Source organism: Dryobates pubescens, chromosome 4 (genome assembly GCF_014839835.1).
Source record: "Dryobates pubescens isolate bDryPub1 chromosome 4, bDryPub1.pri, whole genome shotgun sequence".
NCBI classification, from domain to species: domain Eukaryota; kingdom Metazoa; phylum Chordata; class Aves; order Piciformes; family Picidae; genus Dryobates; species Dryobates pubescens.
This window is the reverse complement of record NC_071615.1, coordinates 26,472,006-26,489,333: the sequence shown is the minus strand read 5'-3', so window position 1 is coordinate 26,489,333 and position 17,328 is coordinate 26,472,006. Positions and strand designations below refer to the sequence as shown.

At 45.3% G+C, this 17,328-nt stretch overlaps 1 protein-coding gene across 1 annotated transcript in view; it reads left to right on the top strand.

The window, feature by feature from the left end:
• Window positions 1–17,328, top strand: part of LOC104298258 (cytochrome c oxidase assembly factor 1 homolog) — a 56,401-nt gene that overhangs the window by 9,805 nt on the left and 29,268 nt on the right. The window contains exon 3 of the mRNA XM_054161374.1: window positions 2,896–3,011. The gene's annotated coding sequence lies outside the window, so the exon portion shown is untranslated. The remainder of the gene's footprint in view (window positions 1–2,895; window positions 3,012–17,328) is intronic.

Below are 17,328 nucleotides of genomic sequence, written 5' to 3'. Positions count from 1 at the left end.
GAAGAGACTGGCACCTTCTTGACACCCACCCTTCAGGTATTTATGAACATTAATAAGATCTCCTCAGTCTTCTTGAGGCTAAACAGCATCAAGTCTCTCAGCTTTTCCTCATTAGACAAATGTTTCAGCCCCCTAATCATCCTCAGAACCCTCCATTGGACACTCTTCAGTATGTCCCTGTCCCTCTTGACCTGGAGAGCCCAGAACTAGACACAATATTACAGATGTGATCTCAGCAGGGCAGAGTAGAGGGGGAGGAGAACCTCGACCTGCTGTCCATACTCAGTGCACCGTGGGATACCATTGTGGCATGGTGGCCTTAGCTAAAGGGCAGAGCAGCCAAAAAAGCTCTGGCCCTTTCTCTCTGTGAAAGCGCCTTGGCTGGTTGTTACCAAACCCTGGGAATAATGTGCCTGTGGATTGTACACAGCTAATCCTCTTTGTACTTTGCTGACTGTAACCTGCTTAGTCTTACATGAAACATATTCACTGTCTTTTCATAAGTCTGATCCAAAGCCTGTTGAAGTCAGTGGAAGGAGTCCAGATTTTTTTCCCCATAGTTTTGGAGCTGGCTCTATATGAACAGCTGGTCTAGTACAGAGCCTTCTAGTCCAAAGACAAGGAAAACAAGCAGCACCAAACCGCATTGGACTCTGTGCTGTGTTAAAGATATAAATGGAAGTAAGGTGAAACTTGTAAAACCAGACTGGATGAAGCAGTCTGAAACATGCTGTAGGGAGCAGCCTAGGTGCTAGCAGGGGAATAAGTTAGCTATTTAATGATTTCTTTTCCATAGCTTTTACTTTTCCACATATTCTGTAATGTAACAGTACTTGTTTTTTCCTTAGGCAAATAGATGCCAGAGAGCAGAACTGGAATGAAAACCTATGTAGCATTTGCTTTTATCTTGTATTACAAAAGAAGTATGAATACCTTGTGTTATTCCAAGTATAAAATTGCAGGTGTCAAATCATTTGGTGCTTTAAGGGCTGTGCCAGAAAAATAATCCAGTAAAAATAGCTGTGTTCCACTAAAGCAGAGCAGATAGTATTGCTGTTACAGCTCCTTACTTGCATGGCTCCAGCAGCATAAGATGGCACAAAACACGAGACCAGCAAGAAACTTGCCTGTAATCACACACAGCCTAGAAAGACAGAAGGATGGAAACCAAATAAACCTAAGGTCCCAAAGTGAGGACCTGTCTGGTTTGCTTTACGGTCTGATGGAACTTTTAAAATGCTGTTACACAAAAGCTGATACTATCTCCCATAACATCCTCATGGGTAAACTCAAGAACAGTGGGTTAGATGACTGCATCGTGAGGTGGGTTGGTAACTGGCTCAACAAGAGAGTTCAGAGAGTTGCAGTCTGTGGCAGAGAGTCAAGTTGGAGGCCTGTAGTGGTGTTCCCTGGAGATCGGTTCTGGGCCCAGGTTTGTTCAGTATCTTCATCGGTGACCAGGATGAGAGGATTGAGTGCACCCTCAGCAAGTCTGCTGGTGATATGAAACAGGGAAGGGTGGCTGACATACTGGAAGGCTGTGCTGCCATGCAATGAGATCTGCACAGGCTGGGGGCCTTGGTGAAGGCAAACTTCATGAAGTTCAGTAAGGACAAGTGCAGAATCCATATGGGGAGGAATAACACCAGGCACCAGTACAGACTAGGGGTGATACTGCTGGAAAGCAGCTCTGTGGAGAAAGACCTCAGAGTCCTAGTGGACAGCAAGTTATCCATGGGACAGCAATGTGCCCTTGTGGCCAAGAGGGCCAATGGCATACAGGGGTGCATTAAGAAAAGTGTGTCCAGCAGGTCTAGGGAGGTTCTCACCCTCTACTTTGCCCTTCTTGAGACCACACCTGGACTACTGTGTCCACCTGTGGGCTCTCCATTTTAAGAGTGGCAGGGATCTACTGGAGAGACTCCAATGGAGAACTACAAGGATGATTGTGGGACTTGAACATCTCTCCTATGGAGAAATACTGAGAGACCGGAGGCTGTTTAACCTGAAGAAGAGAAGGCTGAGAGGGGATCTTATTAATGTCTATAAACATCTGAGGGGTGAGTGTCAAGATGAAGGTCTCTCTTCAGTGATGCCCAGTGATAGGACAAGGAACAACCGATACAAGCTAGAACACAGGAGATTCTGCCTTAGCATAAGGAGACACTTCTTTAGGGTTAGGGAGCCCTGGAGTAGGCTGCCCAGAGAAGTTGTGGAATCTCCTTCTCTGGAGACTTTCAAAACCTGCCTAGATGCATTCTTGTGTGGCCTGCCCTAGATGATCCTGCTTTGGCAGCAGGGTTGGACTCAATGATCTCTGGAGTCCCTTCCAACTTCTAACGTTCTGTGATCTCAGGGGAGATCCCAAAGAATTAAAGCAATAGGTAATTTGTGCTTGGTTCTGGATAAGTACATGGTCAACTCTCTGTTCTAAGGACAGTGCTGTTTAAAAAGCAGAAAAATCTTTAGCTGGAAAGGGGAAAGAATTTTTTCATCTCCATGTACAGGTGAGAGTGCAAACCAGGGCTTAAGATGGCTTGGGTTAGATAGTCAGCAGCTGCATTGCTTGTTGCAGAGAAACCTTGACTGCTGTCAAGTGCTTTACAGGCAAGGCTATCCTTACCAAGCTGAATAGGCCTTCAGGAAGAAGCTTGCTGTGGACATGAGCTGAGGCAGGAAGTATGAGGACAGGACACAGCAGAACACAATTTGATTTTTTTCACACATAAATTTTTCCTCAACATAGGACAAAGAGCCATGCACACACTTTGTACAGCTCCTGGAAATTAATAGTTTTGTTGCCCATTCCACAAAAGTTGGCTCTGAGGAAAATCTATTTAGTAGATTATTTCTCTAAAAGAGGCAGAAGACTAACTGCATTTAACATTTTTCCAGGCCTCCAGAGCTGCAGTGAAACCTGGACTGGAGAGCCTGCTTTGCTAAATTGGGGACACGCTGCTTCTGTCAGTATAGATGTTAAGAAGCTTATTAAAGGACATAGCAGCTGACAAGTGAGTCTTTAATCTCTGTCAAATCCCATAAGTTTTTGACCAGTGTAAAGCAGTTAATGTGAAAAAGAAACTTATACTCACCACTTCATGTGTGCTTCCAGATGAGATGTGTTTACTTGTATAGTGACAGTCAGAACACATTTAACTTAGCAATTTTCAGGGTGAATTTTGTCTGCCTTAAAAAACACTCCCAAACCCCCCAGCTCTCTTTCCCTGCTTCTTGAATACCATGAGAGTCATTTTGTTGTCCACACTGGTATTTTAAGTAAGTGGCACATGGGGTGTGGCAGGCTGCATAGTATGCTGCTGAAGAGCAAGCCAGATCATACAATCATAGAATAGTAGAGGTTGAAATGGACTTCTAGAGATCATCCAGTCCAAACCCCCAGCCAAAGCAGGATCACCTAGGCCAGGTCACACAGGAACACATCCAGACAAGTCTTGAAAGTCTCCAGAGAAGGAAACTCCACAACCGCTCTGGGCAGCTTGCTCCAGGGCTCTGTTGCCCTCACAGCTAAAATACAGAATTAATCAGGTTGGAAAAGACCTTCAAGATCATCAAATCCAACCTATCACCCAACACCATCTAATCAACTAAACCATGGCACTAAGTGCCTCATCCAGCCTCTTTTTAAACACTTCCAGTGATGGTGACTCCACCACCTCCCTGGGCAGCCCATTCCAACAGCCAATCACTCTTTCTGTGAAGAATTTCTTCCTAACATTCAGCCTATACCTCCCCTGGTGCACCTTGAGGCTGTGTTCTCTCATTCTGTCACAGGTTGCCTGGGATGTTATTCCTCATGTTGAGTTGGACCTTCCTGTGTTCCAGTTTGTATCCACTGCCCCTTGTCCTATCACAGGACACCATTGAAAAGATCTTTATAAACATTAATAGGATCCCCTCTCAATCTTCCCTTTTCCAGCCTAAACAGCCCCAGGTCTGTCAGCCTTTCCTCATCAGGCAGATGTTCCAGTCCCTTCATCCTCCTTGTAGTTCTAAATGTTGATGCTGAAAGGCTGCGAAGTTATGGTATAAGGTCAGAAATGAAGGGCATGGTGATGCAGCAAAGCTTGCCTGTTCTGACAGAGCTACAAGGAAGGAGTTAACAGTCACATGTCCATTTACAGGAAAAACACTTCATTTGGTTATTTTTTTATGTTTTTCTTTGCAAACCACATGCCGACGCTGAACAAGTACCTCATGCTGCAATGAGTAAGTCCATTTTGGGTTCCTGTTTCATACAAGTTGTGTTCCTCTTAAGCAGTGAAAAGATGACACCAAACCCCAGAACCGGCTATGAAGGATAAATTAGGGTGGGGTATTTTCCAGGTTCTCAAAAAAGAAACCCCAAAACAACACACCAAACGAAAGAAAGAAAGACCACTGCAGTAGGTCTGTCAGTCAGCAGATCAAAGGCTGCATCTAGTGCACTTGGGTATGCTGTAACGTGAGTGATTTGTTCAGTAGTTAGCTCTAGTTAACTAACATGACTATTCATTCTAAAATAACCACTCTGGCAGTGTTTGCTCCCAGGCAAATACTTGTTCTGCTACAGTTCTTTCTCAGCTCGGCTGCTTCTGATCCCCTTTGCCAGTGCCAAAGTTGTTAGCCTTTGTAGTCATGAGAGTTAATTACCACTCATTTTGTTCACTTTTCTGCATGGCCAAAAGCTTTTATGTCCTTGCCATGGCTGGGGAGTGGAAAGCCTAGCCTGTGTTAAGGGACTGTTTCTTATGCAATGTATGATTAATCGCTGCCAAGAAGTGGTCTGCCACATGTGTGCTGGCAGGTTGGTGGCTGTGCAGCTGCACTGCTTAATGACATAGCTAGGCTGGTTGAGTGTGGTGCATCTGATGGTTGAGACAGGCTCCAGGGCCCAGCAGGAGATTGAGGTTGGGTAAACTGAGCCACCTGGGAAGTGGTGGCTAGATGTGGCATCTGGGGATAGATAAGATGGATCATAGAATCATAGAAGGGTTTGGGTTGGAAGGGACCTTAAAGATCATCTACTTCCAACCCACCTGCCATGGGCAGGGACACCTTGCTCTGGACCAGCTTGCTCAAGGACTTACCCAGCCTGGCCTTGAACACTTCCAAGGAGGGGGCATCCATGACCTCCCTTGACAATGTGTTCCAGTGTCTCACCACTCTCACTGTAAAGAATTTCTTCCTAATGTCTAGTCTAAATCTACTCTACTCAAGCTTACTTCCCTTAAATTCTCTACTTAATTCCCTCTCATCCTATCACCACAAGCCCTTGTAAAAAGTCTTTTCCTAGCTTTCTTGTAGGCTTGAAAGTCCTGGAAGGCCAAGGCTGGACATGTGGAGAGTGCAGCTACCAGCCATGGTACAAAGCAGTGAGTAAGGAGCAGAGGAGGAAGTTAACAGCAGGCTAATAATTCATGTAGCAACGAGCCGTACTCAGCATACCCCTTTGGTAATGGGCTGGACTCCCTTAGGTTTGGGAGTGGTTGTGGTAGTAGGAGAGGTGCATATATTATTGTTTAGCTTTCATATCAGGCCAAGAAAACTAGGTTTATCTCCAAGCCCAAAAGCGTTGTCCCTGCCAAAGCAGATACTCAAATGCAATGCTCTTTAGAGGTTGTGGCCTCCAGTAGTAGGAAGCTCAGCAGAGACCACATCCTTTGAGCATCTCTAATCTCTGGAGGTTTTCACTTGAATTATGTTTTTCCTTTTCAGCTAAATAAACCGTAGCAAAGAGCCTTTCACTCTGTGCTAAGATATTCTCAAGTGCTCTTGTTTCCAAGGGTGACTTTAGTGGGGGCAGCAATGCAAGCTCAGAATGAGCCCTTACGTGTCCCAGTTACAGATTTACTTCCCATGCTGCAGACAGCTTGATTTGTGAAAGAAAAAAAAAACAACAAAAGGACAAAACAGCACAACAAAACTCAGCCCACAGCCTGTTCAGGAGAGAAAAACACAGACTGGCTGTGCTACAGAGGAAGTGTCAAACACAAACATTTCAAAGCAGGAAAGCTTCTAGTCTTCATGTGCACGATAAAAATCCTTTTACAAGAGTAAGTCACACAACTGTGACTATTTTTATGCTTTAAAAGCTTCCTGTTTAATACCTGTGGGATATGTCTGTGCAGCTAGCTGGAGGCCAATGTTTAACCTTGGCCCATTGAAATCTATTGACCTGTGGTTTGGTACAGAGCTGGCCGTTGTTTTTTTCCTGCTTTGAAATGAGGGATATCTGGGAAACCCTCTAGCACTGAACATACACCCCACCCCCCCAAAAAAATAGTAATCACATGACTGTTTCTGCTCTAGACCTCTTTTACTTAGCTGCCTAGTTTTGCAAAGTAGCCAGATACTGAAAATTTGGCTTAATTAAGCAATTGTCAGAGTGAAAAACTCACCATAATGCTTTTGTACTGAATCTGGTAGATAGTGAGAGGACAGTAAGTGCACGTGTAATTCCAGAGCTGGTTCATTCTGATTTGAGCTAAGCAGCAGTTGTGGAAAGAGGAGGGTGTTCTGCTGTTGAACAGACAGTTTTCTTTCTGGAGCGAAGTCTCGTGGCAATGCTCTGCAGGGCTCGTGATTCATAAAGTCGGTCGAGCGCTGCAGGGAGCTGTGTCTTGATTTGTGGCTTATGAAAACAGGAGTTTGCTAATAAATGCATTCTTCAGAATTACAGCCCAGCACATTCTTAAAAGTGGAGTTCATGGCTTTGTCTTGAACAGTAGCCTCCTATGATTACTGCACACTGTGCTTTTATGATAGGTGAGGCAGCTTCTTCGTGGCCCACTTAGTTATGCCACCACTAAATGGAGGAAAAGAATTGCGATGACCCCATCTAAAGGGAGAGAAGCAAAACAACATAGTGCTGCCATTGACGAAACAAACTTGCTTTAAGCACATTCTCTAGCTAGTCTGACTCATCCATCCTCAAATATGTGTAATTCTCTTCTTCCTTCTTGCCTTTCCCTAAGCCATATGACAAACCAGTGCCTTGACTGAAAGCTGGGGTGCATTATGGGGATGCTCCTCAGAGCAGTCAGGGATGGAGACTGTGGGCAGGGACTGAACCAAGGTACTGAGAAAGAAAACTGGAGCCCAGGTTGCAGGAGCTGCTTATGTCAAGTGTTGCTTCTTAGGGTGGGCTCTGGAAGGATATACCCATACGTGGGTAAGACATCCGTTAGTTAGCAACTCCCTTTCTGCCTGTCTACCTCTTATACCTGGAGTTCTCCCTGTTGTTCTCCTCCTGACGCAGGCTTTGGTTTCTGGGAGGCTGGATGTTTCTTTCCCTGCCATCTCCCCATGCTCAATGCTAGAAATGTCAGTTTTAAATCCAAAATATTGAGAGGGAAAAAAGCATTCCCTGGTTATGAAATCACTGAGTCAAACATACTGTTAAATTCATAGAATAATAGAATTGTTTGGGTTGGAAGGGACCTTAAAGATCATCTAGCGTCAGCCCCTGTGCCATGGGCAGGGACAGCTCCTACTACACAAATTTGCTTAAGGCCTCATCCCTTGTGGCTTTGAACAATTCCAGGGTTAGTCTCCACAACCTCTCTGGACAACCTCTTCTAGTGCCTCACCACTCTCACGGGGAAGGATTTCTTCCTAATGTCTGGTCTAGATGCAGCCTCTCCCAGTTTGAACTGCTGAATGTATTTCTGGCAGCAGGATCTGAGATCTGGAGATCTGAGCCAAGGGTGGCAAACAGTGATTGTCCACAGGAACCACATGGAATATGGCCAGCCAGATGGTTCTGTTTTAAAACTATGTAGTACAGGTGAGCAGATGTATTTTGGTACAGTTAAAAGAGACAGAAAAGAACCGATTTTCCAGATATACCAAACTAGGAAGCATTGGTTAGTTGTTCACAGTGCACAATTTTTCCTAATGCCAGCTAGATGCACAGGTTGGGAGATGTACTTCCAGTATGCGTTGAGCTTTGGAATCTACCTTCAGCAATTTAATTCCCATACCAGAACATGTCAGAAATATTTTCTTCTCTTATCCATGTGTGTTTGTATCCATCTGTGTGTATCCCATTATTAACAGTTAACATTAACTGTAGGCATCAGGGATGAAATGGACTGCAAAATTTCTGTGCCATCTGCCCAAACAGCAGATTGGCTTCAAAAAGAATACTCAGGTGTTTATGGAAGCTGGACTGGATGATAAGGATGACGCAGTGCCTGGGTAAGGTGGAAAAAGAAATAATTTCTCAATCGGCAAACTTCTTGGAAAATCAGAAATTTCTGCTGTCTGATATGACATGCAGGGTTCCAGTTTTCTGCTTCACAAGAACTGTGTTAGAACAGCACGTAGACTGAGCAAAACAAAGTTAATGGTATCAAAAAAGGTTTTGATAAGTTGTCCTAATTCAGGAGAAGATTTCTCACCCTTCCATGGAAAAGAGCTGCTTGTCAGCATGGGTCAAGCCTGCAGCCAGCCCAGTTGCAGCAGCAGCTGTGTCTCTGGTTTTGTTCTTCCACAGGGTGACAGCAGCACCAGGGTCAGTGTTAGGATGGCAAGTCTGTAGATGAAAGAATACAAATTTGATTAGAGGATTGGTTATGCTGTTAGTCAAAATCAGCCAATTGCTTTTATGCTGAACAACACTCATAGCCTACTGGAGCCAGTGGGAGTTTTGCCATCAGCTTCCCTGGGAGGGCAGGATTTTGCTCATCAGTTACAATAGCCCTGCCTTTATGGAAGCATATGGGAGCAAATGCAAACGTTTTGAATTGAAGGAACCAGTAAGCAGCTTTACACATTTACTTTGTGACACAGGTAAAAACCAAGACAGCAAAACCCATCTGCTGGACCTTCAACACGTCTCTGAATACCCCATGTTAGAGCATTCTTTTCTATTTTATTTATGGCCCTGGCTGCCTGAATGAGTGCATCTGGAGCTCAGATGCCTCTGCCCTTATTGTAAGTTAGTTAACTTAAAAAAACTGCACATGCTGTCAGATCTTTGCTGTGGAACTGCCAGGCTCTGTAGCAGAGGTGCATTTATGTCTCTGTATGTTCTTTTCCGTGAAAAGGCTGTAGAACTTTATGTATAAACAATCTTCTCTGCCTCTTTTCCACCCACCGCCCCCCCCACCCCCCCACCTCTTTTGTTACACACCGTGGACTAGCATTGAATATTCAGGGAAAGCTCCCCAGAGAGATTAGGGACATGGACAGATTTTAAACAGGCCCTTAATGCATGGACATGAAAGGACAAGTGTTCCAGCGGGAATACTAATGCAAATGTTCTGCTTTTTGGTCAAAATGCTTTAAACAGCTGCTTGCACGTTGAAGATATCTTTTACATCAATGCAGACTGGAAATCATAACAGTTATAAATAGCTAGCTTGCTATTTCCTCAGTGTAGTAGCCAAATAGAGTAAAAGTACTTCACTGACACCCTTTGTTATAAAGCATACAACAATGTCAAGTACCAGTGCTGGAGAGAAGCACATCTACAAAGCCCTTTCTGCAGGGCTCTGAGACCTAGACCTAAATCCTGCTGAAACTTACTTCAGACAGGAGTTGTCTGTGCCCTTCCCAGAAACCTATGGGAACTGAGACTTAACAGCAGTAGGAATTAGGTGCTCTGACATAAACTGCTGTTGCCAGTTACTCTGATTACACCATCATGGAAGGTAGCCTCTTATTTTAGCCAGTTTATAGCATACTTATTTTTTAATAAATCTATGTTAAAACAAATACAGTGAAACCATTGCATAAACAAACAGTACCAGCACATATATTTGGACCAGCTGCACAGTAATTGAATTTGAGTGGAATGCAAACTGACAACCTAGATGGGTCAGCATCTGAACCTGGGGTGTGTAACAGTGACACAACAATATCAAAGCTTTCCATCATCGCGTGCTTGGTATTTGTTATTACGATATATGCACGTTAAAGGAGAGCGTGACAGATTTAAAATTAATAGAGTGAAAAGGTATTTCAAGTACCTTATGTTTCTGAAAGAAATACATTACCCTACCGTTGCTCTGAAAGCATACATTGCCTCCAGCTCCGGAGCCTTCAGAACAGCACCTGCTGCAGTGAGTCCAGAGGAGCAGGACCTGTGGAGCAGGTTCATACAAAAATGATGCAAGGGCTGGAGCACCTCTCCTATAAGGACAGGCTGAGAGAGTTGGGGGTGTTCAGCCTGGAGAATAGAAAGCCCTGGGAGGGGACCTTGTGGCCTTTGAGTACTCAAAGAGGCCAAAAAGAAAGATGGGGACAACCTTTTTAGCATGGCCTGTTGTGACAGGACAAGTGGTGATAGTCTTAGACTGAAAGGCAGAGATTTAGACTAGAATCAAGGAACAGTTTTTTTACAATGCAGGTGGTGAAACAGTGGCCCAAGCTGTCCAGAAAGGTGGTAGATGTCCCATCCCTGGAAACATTCCAGCTCACATTGCATGGGGCTTTGAGCAAATGTCCCTGCTGAGTGCAGGGGTTTGAACTAGATGACTTTTAAAGGCCTTTTCATGCCTATGAGTCTGTTGTTTTATTGCTTTAAGTTTCCCTATGGTTCCTTCAGCCTGACTCTATCTCACTGCTGTGCCCCAGTTCATGAACTGGAGCCAAGTATCATTTGCAGTACAGAAGTGCAGCAGCTTACATGTAATCCCTAGACTGTTTTAAGTTTCCATCATGGACCACATTTCATCATCATTGCCTTTATTGCCTGCATCATCCCCACAGCTCTTCTCTTTGGCTTCTCTTTGCTTTTTACCAATTCAGACTTTTTTTTCCCAACCTCACAGCTTTTCCTGGTCTGTTGTTCCCTGTTGTGCTCTTTAAACCATTCTGTGGAGACATGTTCTCTGCACTAGATGTTGTTCCCAACTTGATTCTGTGAGCTCATTTTGGGGCTGGATAGGGTGCATGCATCCTGTTAGCTGCTTAGAAGTCAGTGGTGGGGTCCCACTCTGCAGCTGGAAGACATAGGTAGAATTGCAGCTGTTGTCTGGGGGAGATGTAATTTGGGATTCTTTCAGGGTGAGGTGGCCTCTCTAACTTTAGCCTTGCTCTCAGTAATACTTGTGGTGTAACCACGCTCAACAGCTTGTGGTTTGGATGTTAAAGGGAACAAATCCCTTTGAGAAAGCGACTCTCCTTGACACAAATGGCAAGACTTCAAGATGTCTGCATTCACACATGGCATGAAAGCTAATTAGCCAGCAAGACCAGACAGACCCCTCTCCACGGGCTGCTCCTTGCTGAAGTCAATACTCATGAGCCCCTGAGAAGGTGCCACTAGTGTCACCAGGTGCCACCAGGGTGTCCTTGCATGCCACTGCTCTTTCTCTCTGACCTAAAACACATGGATGTCTCTTAGGACAAGTGCCATAGCCATGCTTGGCTGTTTCACACAGGTACATGGAGAAGAGGAAATGCCAGAAGGAGGAAGCATTTTTCCAAGCTTGCAGCACATACTTCTCCACAGGTGCACTGTGCAGTGTGTTGGGTTGTGCTGCTGCCATGCTGGGGCTTCTCCCTGCTGAGTTGTGCTATGTCGTTATGGATACAAAAGACAGCGGTGAAGGAAACAAAGAGCAAGGCTAAGGAGTGAAATGAAGACACACTTACCAGTGTTGCTTTCATCCCAAGGAAAAGGTGAATAACGCTTGCCTATGTGTCCAGAAGATGGCACCGGCAGCCCGAGCCTGCAGGCAGCTCGCCTTGCCCAGCCCTGGCTGGAAACAGCCTCCCTGCTCCAGTGTCTCAGCCTCCTTAGAGGCTCTCAGCAGCTCAGCTTGTGCTTTCCTTCCCTGGCTCCAGGCTGGGCCCAGGGGTGACTGGCATAGGGATGACCAGTACTTCTTGAGTGACACAATTCTAAACACAAAAAGAGGAAACCATGCTTTATCTGCTCCATTTTGGGGGAATCTCTGTGTCAGTGAAAGGTATAGAATCAGAATTGTTCCAGCTGCAAAGGACCTCATTGAGTCCAACCGTCAACCCAACACCACTATACCCGCTAAACCACATCCCAGAGTGCCATGGCTGCATGTTTTTGAACACCTACAGGGACAGTGACTCCACCCTGAGCAGCCTGTTCCAGTGCCCGATCACTCTTCCAGTGAGGAAGTTTTTCTTAACAGATGGACCTGGAGCAGGGTTTTGGCACTGTGGTACAAGGCTTTCAGCCGAAGTACAAGGCAGGGAGACACCTGGATGCTGGAGAGCCCTCAGCTCAGTGCCCCTGAGCAGTGAAGCCATTTTGCTGCACAGGGCAGTGGGTAATATTGTCAAGCACACTTGAGGAGCTAGACAAGTTAGGCTTTTCCGCGAGAGTGATTCTGGCTTTTGTGTTCCCTTTCTTGAGATGGGAAGATAGCTTTCTTAGTTTAGGCAATGGTTTCCAGCCTCAGAAGCCACAGGGATCCACGCTGGGTTTGGAGGATATCCTGCTTTCCATGTTGGCCAATGGCCCCATTTCCCTTACTAGCATTTACTGCTTTTGGTTAACAAAAAAAAGCACCTTTCTTTCCCCCTTTTCCTTACCCCATCTCACCTCAGTGGGAGCCAAAAACTGTCTCCTGTGCCTGCTGCTGTGGTGGGAAGGGGAAGGCAGGCACCAGGCCAGCTGCTGGCTGCTGCCAGTCCTCATGCTCCAGCTGCTGCACTGCGCTCCTTCTGTGGCAGCCGTTGGGTGGTGTATGCCAGCAGGCAGGACGGGATGCTGGGGGGAGAGCAGGGGGCTGTCTGCTGGTCACATTGATTACTTTATGCCCAAACCCAACCCAACAAAACAGCGTCCAAAATAACCCCCAAACCCTGACAGCTCTGTTCTGGGTTAGTTCTTAGGCACTGCTATTTTGCATCTAGTGGCATGAAATTGGAAAGCAGGCTGGAATGAACTCCTGATATCTGGGCATAGTGTGTTTGCTGTGTGCCTTTAGTTTAACATTGTCCTGAAATGACCCTTGTGCTTTATACACTGAGTGGCTAAAAGTAACTGGGTTTAAAATACAGGTAATGGAGTTCATTTAAAATTTTTTTAAGGTTTTACCACAAAGGAGGAAATCTGTAGGTTGAAAACAAGGAGTAGAGGGGAAGTCTCTCCAAGCTGCATGGTTGACTTTAAGCTGGAACGGGCTGCTTTTTCCCAGGTGCTTATCTGTTGTTGATGACTCTTGGCTCTATGCATATGCAGGAAGGCAGAACATGCAGCCAGACAAGAGGGCTGCATAGGGGAAGAAAATTTCTAACCTTACAGCAGCATGAGCTGTTGCTGTTTCTTCTTGTTTCTGCCTCAGTCCGTCCTTTCTTTTAGTTGCCTTGCTAGATAATGGTAGGGGCTGGGCCTCTTGGGTTTTTTTCTCTCTCTCTCTTTTTTTTTTTTTTTTTTTTTAAATAATATTGTTGGTTTACACCATTTCTGATATATTCTTCATCACCTGCTCCCTGCAAGTGCTGCTTCCCTTCAGTAGCAGCTGTGCTGGAGAACTGCTGATGGGGAACAAAATGGGAGCTACTGAGCAATCATTTGGAGACTGGCTATTAAGAAAGAAAAAAAAAAAAGCCAGCTAATTAGAGCTTAGAGGGAGAGGCAATACTTTGTGCAAAAACAACAGAAGGTAGGCCCTCCAGATCCCATACACTCCCTCTAAATAGCTATAATTAACCCCACAGTATTCAATTTATTAATTAAAGTTTAATTAATATTTTCTGTCCCTGACAATCATCATAGACGCGGTCAGGAAAACACAGTGGCAGCTGGGTTTCCATAGAGCAGCAGTGACATTCAATAGGGCAGAGGTACAGGAGACTTCTCCTGCTCTCCCAGTTGTACCTGTGATAAAAAACTATCCCTCTATGAACATCCTGTGCTCAGCACTGGTGAGGCCACACCTTGAGTACTGCGTTCAGTTTTGGGACCCTCACTACAAGAAAGACATTGAGGTGCTGCAGCAGCTCCAGAGAAGGGCAACAAAACTAGTGAAGGGTCTGGAGAACAGGTCTGATGAGGAGCAGCTAGAGGAATGGTGGTTGTTCAGTCTGGAGAAGAGGAGGCTGAGGGGAGACCTTCTGGAAAGGAGTTTGGAGTGAGGTGGAGGTTGGTCTCTTCTCCCTAGTAACAAGTGATAGGAGCACCAGGCCAGGTTTAGGTTGGATATTAGAAGAAACATCTTCACTGAAAGGGTTCTCAAAGACTGGAACAGGCTCCCCAGGGAGGTGGTTGAATCCCCATCCCTGGAGGTGTTGAAAAGAGGCAGAGAGACAGTGCTGAGGGGTGTGGTTTAGCACCAGGCTGGGTAGAATTAGAGAATGGTTGGACTCAATGATCGCGAAGGTCTTTTCTAATGAAAATGATTCTGTGAAACTGAGCATGGAATTGCTGGCAAAGAAGGGGAGGATATGAGACAGGACACGCCCCACTCTTCTGCACACACCTTACAAGTGCAGCCTTCATCTGGGTTATTGGAAAGTGTGCAAGGGAGCAATCGTAATAAAATGACTCTCATCATTACTTACTTGACCACACCAACTGAGGGCTGCTGTACAGCACTGCATTTCACTTGGTTAAGTATTCTGCTTGATGCAGAATCAGCAGAGATACCTCTCCTGAACTTCATAGCCCCATCAAAGTAGAATAGATATTACATTAAAAAGGTGTGGTAGGACTAGTAGCTTGTTGCACTCCTGTTTTGCTCCAGAGATGGGTTTCCTGGTCATTCATACTACCCCTGGTCAGTATGTCAGACACCTGTCAGTGTTTGAGCTCTTTTCTGGAACAAATCCATTGGTCTGCCCCAGGGGAAACATGAGTGTTGTTCATTCTGTAGGGTTTGCTCCAGACAGACAGGATAGATGTGGAAGGTGACAGCTCTATTTCTTTCCAGAAGGACAGTGCTTCAGCATTGTGCCAGGTTAGGCAATAGAATAATTTGTGCTCTCACCCATCCTCTTCCTAGAGCACACAAGGTTTTTTTCTGGCATTGTATTTTTTTGCTGCTGTACTGGCCTGCAGTATTTTACCTACTGCCTACTGAAAAACCAAAACCAAAACAAACCACCAAGCCCATGCACAGAAAATGACTGTTAGCTACTCCTAACAGTGTGGTCATGGAAAAACTGGCCTGTGGGCAAAGGTTTGCAGTACAGACCTGCTGAGAATGGCCATGAGGGAAAAGTCTTTTATTCCCCATTTAACAGAAGAGTGCAGGCTGAATTAGTAAGAGCACATACTCAGAGCATCTCCCAGGCCACAGGGAAAAACCTTTCAGTAGAGAACTTTAGCTACAAGTAAGTGAGGAGAGGAGATGGGACACAAGTACTATCATCATCATGGTGTTCTCTTCTTGTTTCTGTTCCTCAGGATGAAACATGATGGGTTAGGGAAGTTTTGGATACACCTGGTGGATCAAGCCCTTCTGGTAGTGAAGTGGCATGCCATTTCTCAATCTGAGGGAGGTAGGCACCAGCCTGTTAAAGCTATGAGGTCAGAAGTGTTTCTGAGCACACCCAGCAACAGCACTGGAGGTTCCTGGAGAATGACAGCATTAGAAGAGTGTCACAGTTTAGAGTCTCTTTGGCCTCTGGTCTTTGGTGCAAAACTGCAACCATCACAGACTCTGGCCTTATGGTCTCTCCTGGTCACACAAGAAACAAGGCTCAGGCCCACCAGGTTGAGAGTTACATCTCCCTTCAGTTGCGTGCTCCAAGGCATGGCCAACGCTAATGGGTGACGGGAGGCAAGAATGAGCAAGTCCTTTACCCTTGTGGGAAAAGTAGTGCTTCTGATACCCTGCAAAGGGCTGTCCCCATTCTGCCAGCAGCAGGGCCAGAAGGGTGGAGATGAAGGTTCTGTTGCAGTTGCAGTGGTTGTGCTGGCTTCAGGCTGGGACGCCCAATACAGCAATGTTGAGTCACAGCAGCATTTAATCTTGTGTTGCCACACGTGATGGAACAGATCCAAGCCATTGTTACGCTGTTGGTAATTACAGGTAGATTCCAGCAGAACTGAGGGAGATGGAAAAAGATGTTGATAATCACTGCAGTCTTCATCCCTGAATGAGCACAGTAATTGTCCACCAGCTGTTGAGACTATGGCTTGACTGCTCCCTCAAAGGAGACTGGAGCAAAGTAGGGGTTGATCTCTTCTCACATGCAACAAGTGACAGGATGAAAGGAAATGGCCTCAAGTTGTACCAGGGGAGGTTCAGTTTGGATAATAGAAAAACTTCTTCACAGAAAGTTTTATCAAGCATGGGCACAGGCTGCCCAGGGAGGTGGTGGAGTCACCAACCCTGAAGGTATTTAAAAGACACATAGATGTGGTGCTGAGGGATGTGGTTTAGTGGTAGTGGCAGGATTGGGAGCTCTAGCTGAGTGGTTGGACTTGATGATCTCAAAGGTGTCTTCCAGCCTCAACAGTTCTATGATTCTGTGACCTTGCATGCATTATGTACCCTTTTCTTTCTTTCTTTCTTCCAAACTAGTAAATGATTTTAACTGAAGTTATAGAAAGGTACTTCCTGCATCTCTCCAAAATTCAGCAACTTCACTGACTTTTGTAAAAAGGAGAGCAATGGGGGAGGAAAACAAATCCTGGGCAAGTCACTGCTAAGTTTTGAATTCAACATTCAGAGCGACAAATACATCCAAATGATTTTTGCTTTACTGTTAGTCATTTGTACTAACCTGCAATTAAAGGGCTCAGCATTTGTTCTCATCTCTTTCTGAAACTACATTTTCCACTTCCTAGGCCCTGGCCTCAGGCGCTGGATTTTTGAAGCAATCATGCCTTGGTAATTAATGTTTAAAGATTGAATGTTGCAACTTTTAACACAGTTTGTCACTCAGTAAACATCCAGCAATGCCTGGTACCAAAAAAAAGAAAGCACAAAAATACAAGGCTTTTACTGGAAGCTGCAGGTCTTGTGAACTTTCTCCTCAGAGCTCCCAGTAGCAGTATGTTTGATTGCCCCTTCCCCTGTGGTTGGGGAAGGGGGAGAATGCCATGCTTAATAAAAAAAAAGGCAGTAGAAAATAAATACCACATCTCCTCTGTCAGTTCTTTGTGACTCACCGCCCCAGAAAGCTTGCTGGGAACCATTGGCTCATACAGAAAGGGAGGAAACAAATCTTTGACAAACGATCTGTGGTCACAACATGAGCAGTGCCATTTTTGGCTTTTTACACAAGAGCAGGAGGACAAGGGATGGAGTGGGAGGAGAGGCAGGGGTATAAATGGAAGATGAGGGCAAAAAGTATGGTCAGAAGTTTCCGTTCTATTTCATGTCCCTTCGTTTGTCCCGAGTTTGCATTTTCTCTGTAGAAGCCACAGTTTCCAGGCTGCTGCAA